Genomic DNA, 6,969 nt, shown 5'->3' with positions numbered 1-6,969 from the left:
CCATCTACAAGATCAGTGCATGTAGCATTTGGATGACAGTTATGAGAACCAACTGAGCATTCATTAATTTCTAAACACAAAAAAAATTTAAATTCGAAAACATGAATGGTATTTGTCATATGATAATCAAAAACAATACTGCAACAAGTTACATTAAACGTTTAAAAATAATTTGGTCGATACACTTTGATTTTATGAAACGTTAATTTCAATTAAATATCATTCCAAACGGATACATACTTTTTCAAAACTTAATTTTCAGTTTATTTGTCATAAAAAACATAACACAATAAAAACGATAATTTGTAATAAGCAACATATTCAGAAAATTCTTAAAAGAATTAAACTGAAAAAAACTTTACTTTCTACGATCATGTTATCACATTTTTAAGCATGATATCATCAGCATGACAAAACTGCACTTACCAATACAGGTGATGTTATCATAGAAGTAACCATCAGCACACTTGCATGTGTAACCTTGCACATTATCACTCACAGCAACACACTCGTGTTCTTCTCCACATGGATTTGGTTCACAAACATCTGTTAAGTGGAAAAGTAATAGCTTAAAAAACCACAATCAGATCACACTTAAAATATAACAACTTTCAACATACTTGTGCAATTGGTTCCATCGCCAATGAAAAATTCATTGCATGTGCAATTGAATCCATCTACAAGGTCAGTACATGTAGCATTTGGATGACAGTTATGAGAACCAACTGAGCAATCATTCACTTCTAAAACAAAACAGGACAAAATGCCATAAATAGCATCGAAGTAGTTATTTTATTAACACATATTCAAGGCAACAATATTGCAACAAATTAAATCGAACCATTTATAACTGGCCAAACCAGTACTATTGTGCTTACAAACTATAAATTTCATTAAACAGTACTCTTTCATTACATAATAATAATTAATTTATGGGTTTCATCTTTATCTATTGTTATCAACAAAAACACTTTGAACACACACAGTTTCTTTCAAAAAATCGTTTAGTTCCCTGGGAATTGAAAATGTAGAAAAGTACCAAATCAAGCATTAAAAAGTTTTCCTAATTAATGAGAAATAATTCTTAAGTCTCTAAAACAACAATTTTCTGCAAGCTTGCACAAGCTTACCAATACAAGTGGTATTGTCATAGAAGTAACCACTAGCACACTTGCATGTGTAACCTTGCACATTATCACTCACAGCAACACACTCATGTTCTTCTCCGCATGGATTTGGTTCACAAACATCTGAAAAGTGGAAAAGTAGTAGCTTAAATAACCACAATCAGATCACACATAAAATATAACAACTTTCAACATACATGTGCAATTGGTTCCATCGCCAATGAAAAATTCATTGCATGTGCAATTGAATCCATCTACAAGGTCAGTGCATGTAGCATTTGGATGACAGTTATGAGAACCAACTGAGCATCCATTTATTTCTAAACACAAAAGAATTTCAAATTCCAAAACATGTATGGTTTTTGTCATATGATAATCAAAAACAATACTGCAACAAGTTACATTAAACGTTTAAAAATAACTAGGCCAACATAATTTTATAAAACAATAAATTCATTAAATATCATTTCAAACGGATTCATATTTTTTCAAAAATTAATTTTCAGTCTATTGGTCATAAACAAAGACAACACAATAAAAATTATAATTAGTAATAAGCAACTTATACAACATAATTCTTAAATAAATTAAACTAAAAAAAAACTTTCCTATTTACAATCATGTTGTCACAATTTTAAGCACGATTTTATCAGTATGACAAAACTGCACTTACCAATACAGGTGATGTTATCATAGAAGTATTCATTAGCACACTTGCATGTGTAACCTTGCACATTATCACTCACAGCAACACATTCATGTTCTTCTCCGCACGGATTTGGTTCACAAACATCTGAAAAGTGGAAAAGTAGTAGCTTATAAAACCACAATCAGATCACACTAAAATATAACAACTTTCAACATACATGTGCAATCGGTTCCATCGCCACGGAAAAATACATTGCATGTGCAATTGAATCCATCTACAAGGTCAGTGCATGTAGCATTTGGATGACAGTTATGAGAACCAACTGAGCATCCATTTATTTCTAAAAACAAAATAATTTCAAATTCCAAAATATGAATGGTATTTGTCATATGATAACCAAAAACAATAATGCAACAAGTTACATTAAACGTTTAAAAATAATTTGGTCGATACACTTTGATTTTATGAAACGTTAATTTCAATTAAATATCATTCCAAACGGATACATACTTTTTCAAAACTTAATTTTCAGTCTATTGGTCATAAACAAAATTAACACAATAAAAATTATAATTTGTAATAAGCAACTTACACAACAAAATTCTTAAATAAATTAAACTGAAAAAAACTTTACTTTGTACGATCATGTTATAACATTTTTAAGCACGATTTTATCAGCATGACAAAACTGCACTTACCAATACAGGTGATGTTATCATAGAAGTAACCATCAGCACACTTGCATGTGTAACCTTGCACATTATCACTCACAGCAACACACTCGTGTTCTTCTCCACATGGATTTGGTTCACAAACATCTGAAAAGTGGAAAAGTAATAGCTTAAATAACCACAATCATATCACACATAAAATATAACAACTTTCAACATACATGTGCAATTGGTTCCATCACCAATGAAAAATTCATTGCATGTGCAATTGAATCCATCTACAAGATCAGTGCATGTAGCATTTGGATGACAGTTATGAGAACCAACTGAGCATCCATTTATTTCTAAACACAAAAGAATTTCAAATTCCAAAGCATGAATGGTATTTGTCATATGATAATCAAAAACAGTACTGCAACAAGTTACATTAAACATTTAAAAATAATTTGGTCGATACACTTTGATTTTATGAAACGTTAATTTCAATTAAATATCATTCCAAACGGATACATACTTTTTCAAAACTTAATTTTCAGTTTATTTGTCATAAAAAACATAACACAATAAAAATTATAATTTGTAATAAGCAACATATTCAGAAAATTCTTAAAAGAATTAAACTGAAAAAAACTTTACTTTCTACGATCATGTTATCACATTTTTAAGCACGATATCATCAGCATGACAAAACTGTACTTACCAATACAGGTGATGTTATCATAGAAGTAACCATCAGCACACTTGCATGTGTAACCTTGCACATTATCACTCACAGCAACACACTCGTGTTCTTCTCCGCATGGATTTGGTTCACAAACATCTGGAAAGTGGAAAAGTAGTAGCTTAAACATTTATAATCAAATCACACATAAAATAAAAGTACTTTCAACATACATGTGCAATTGGTTCCATCGCCAATGAAAAATTCATTGCATGTGCAATTGAATCCATCTACAAGGTCAGTGCATGTAGCATTTGGATGACAGTTATGAGAACCAACTGAGCATCCATTTATTTCTAAACACAAAACAGGACAAAATGCCATAAATAGCATCAAAGTAGTCATTTTATTAACACACACTCCAGGAAACAATACTGCATCAAGTTTAATCCAACTATTTAAAACTGGCCAAACCAGTACTATGGTGCTTATAAACTCTTAATTTCATTAAATAACAACAAGTAATTTAAGGGTTTTATCTTGATGTAATGTTACCAACAAAAAGACTTTAAGCACACACAGTTTCTTTAAGAAAATTGTTTAGTTTGCTGAGCATTGAAAACGTAGAAAAATACCAAACCAAACATGAAAAAGATTTCCTAATTAATGAGAAAAATTCTTAAGTATTTAAAACAACAATTTCCTGCAAGCTTGCACAAGCTTACCAATGCAGGTCGTATTGTCATAGAAGTAAACTTCAGCACACTTGCACGTGTAACCTTGCACATTATCACTCACAGCAACACACTCATGTTCTTCTCCGCACGGATTTGGTTCACAAACATCTGAAAAGTGGAAAAGTAATAGCTTAAATAACCACAATCAGATCACATATAAAATATAACAACTGTCAACATACATGAGCAATTGGTTCCATCGCCAATGAAAAATTCATTGCATGTGCAATTGAATCCATCTACAAGGTCAGTGCATGTAGCATTTGGATGACAGTTATGAGAACCAACTGAGCATCCATTTATTTCTAAACACAAAAGAATTTCAAATTCCAAAGCATTAATGGTATTTGTCATATGATAATCAAAAACAATACTGCAACAAGTTACATTAAACGTTTAAAAATAATTTGGTCGATACACTTTGATTTTATGAAACGTTAATTTCAATTAAGTATCATTCCAAACGCATTCATACTTTTTCAAAACTTAATTTTAAGTCTATTCGTCATAAAAAAACATAACACAATAAAAACGACAATTTGTAATAAGCAACATGTTCAGCAAAATTCTTAAAAAAATTAAACTGAAAAAAACTTTACTTTGTACGATCATGTTATCACATTTTTAAGCACAATTTTATCAGCATGACAAAACTGCACTTACCAATACAGGTGATGTTATCATAGAAGTAACCATCAGCACACTTGCATGTGTAACTTTGCACATTTTCACTCACAGCAACACATTCATGTTCTTCTCCGCATGGATTTGGTTCACAAACATCTGATAAGTGGAAAAATTGGCGCTGAAATATTTATAATCAAATCACACAAAATAAAAATACTTTCAACATACTTGTGCAATTGGTTCCATCACCACTGAAAAATTCATTGCATATGCAATTGAATCCATCTACAAGATCAGTGCATGTAGCATTTGGATGACAGTTATGAGAACCAACTGAGCATCCATTTATTTCTAAACACAAAAGAATTTCAAATTCCAAAACATGTATGGTATTTGTCATACGATGACCAAAAACAATACTACGACAAGTTACATTAAACGTTTAAAAATAACTTGGCCAACATAAATTTATAAAAGAATAATTTCATTAAATATCATTCGAAACGGATTCATACTTTTTCAACAATTAATTTTCAGTCTATTCGTCATAAACAAAGATAACACAATAACAATTATAATTTGTAATAAGCAACTTACACAACAAAAATCTTAAATAAATTAATCCAAAAAAAACTTTACTTTGTACGATTATGTTATAACATTTTTAAGCACGACTTTATCAGCATGACAAAACTGCACTTACCAATACAGGTGATGTTATCATAGAAGTAACCATCAGCACACTTGCATGTGTAACCTTGCACATTATCACTCACAGCAACACACTCGTGTTCTTCTCCGCATGGATTTGGTTCACAAACATCTGAAAAGTGGAAAAGTAATAGCTTAAATAACCACAATCATATCACACATAAAATATAACAACTTTCAACATACATGTGCAACTGGTTCCATCGCCAATGAATAATTCATTGCATGTGCAATTGAATCCATCTACAAGATCAGTGCATGTAGCATTTGGATGACAGTTATGAGAACCAACTGAGCATTCATTAATTTCTAAACACAAAAAAAATTTAAATTCGAAAACATGAATGGTATTTGTCATATGATAATCAAAAACAATACTGCAACAAGTTACATTAAACGTTTAAAAATAATTTGGTCGATACACTTTGATTTTATGAAACGTTAATTTCAATTAAATATCATTCCAAACGGATACATACTTTTTCAAAACTTAATTTTCAGTTTATTTGTCATAAAAAACATAACACAATAAAAACGATAATTTGTAATAAGCAACATATTCAGAAAATTCTTAAAAGAATTAAACTGAAAAAAACTTTACTTTCTACGATCATGTTATCACATTTTTAAGCATGATATCATCAGCATGACAAAACTGCACTTACCAATACAGGTGATGTTATCATAGAAGTAACCATCAGCACACTTGCATGTGTAACCTTGCACATTATCACTGACAGCAACACACTCGTGTTCTTCTCCACATGGATTTGGTTCACAAACATCTGTTAAGTGGAAAAGTAATAGCTTAAAAAACCACAATCAGATCACACTTAAAATATAACAACTTTCAACATACTTGTGCAATTGGTTCCATCGCCAATGAAAAATCCATTGCATGTGCAATTGAATCCATCTACAAGGTCAGTACATGTAGCATTTGGATGACAGTTATGAGAACCAACTGAGCAATCATTCACTTCTAAAACAAAACAGGACAAAATGCCATAAATAGCATCGAAGTAGTTATTTTATTAACACATATTCAAGGCAACAATATTGCAACAAATTAAATCGAACCATTTATAACTGGCCAAACCAGTACTATTGTGCTTACAAACTATAAATTTCATTAAACAGTACTCTTTCATTACATAATAATAATTAATTTATGGGTTTCATCTTTATCTATTGTTATCAACAAAAACACTTTGAACACACACAGTTTCTTTCAAAAAATCGTTTAGTTCCCTGGGAATTGAAAATGTAGAAAAGTACCAAATCAAGCATTAAAAAGTTTTCCTAATTAATGAGAAATAATTCTTAAGTCTTTAAAACAACAATTTCCTGCAAGCTTGCACAAGCTTACCAATACAAGTGGTATTGTCATAGAAGTAACCACCAGCACACTTGCATGTGTAACCTTGCACATTATCACTCACAGCAACACACTCGTGTTCTTCTCCACATGGATTTGGTTCACAAACATCTGAAAAGTGGAAAAGTAGTAGCTTAAATAACCACAATCAGATCACACATAAAATATAACAACTTTCAACATACATGTGCAATTGGTTCCATCGCCAATGAAAAATTCATTGCATGTGCAATTGAATCCATCTACAAGGTCAGTGCATGTAGCATTTGGATGACAGTTATGAGAACCAACTGAGCATCCATTTATTTCTAAACACAAAAGAATTTCAAATTCCAAAACATGTATGGTTTTTGTCATATGATAATCAAAAACAATACTGCAACAAGTTACATTAAACGTTTAAAAATA

The 6,969-nt window shown here is 30.8% G+C and overlaps 2 long non-coding RNA genes across 2 annotated transcripts; both read right to left on the bottom strand.

Moving 5' to 3' along the window:
• Positions 1–2,474: 2,474 nt before the first annotated feature.
• LOC143469314 (uncharacterized) lies at positions 2,475–2,779 on the bottom strand. The gene is made up of 2 exons (XR_013119099.1): positions 2,669–2,779; positions 2,475–2,594 (listed from the first exon to the last, which is right to left on the bottom strand). It is a non-coding gene; the product is annotated as an uncharacterized LOC143469314 (long non-coding RNA).
• Positions 2,780–4,508: 1,729 nt separating this feature from the next.
• Positions 4,509–4,786, bottom strand: LOC143469623 (uncharacterized). Its single transcript, XR_013119162.1, has 2 exons — positions 4,701–4,786; positions 4,509–4,628 (listed from the first exon to the last, which is right to left on the bottom strand). It is a non-coding gene; the product is annotated as an uncharacterized LOC143469623 (long non-coding RNA).
• Positions 4,787–6,969: the final 2,183 nt, after the last annotated feature.

This window comes from Clavelina lepadiformis, chromosome 8 (assembly GCF_947623445.1).
Source record: "Clavelina lepadiformis chromosome 8, kaClaLepa1.1, whole genome shotgun sequence".
Taxonomy (NCBI): Eukaryota; Metazoa; Chordata; class Ascidiacea; order Aplousobranchia; family Clavelinidae; genus Clavelina; species Clavelina lepadiformis.
The sequence above is the reverse complement of the archived record's forward strand: the minus strand, read 5'-3'. Positions and strand labels throughout refer to the sequence as shown.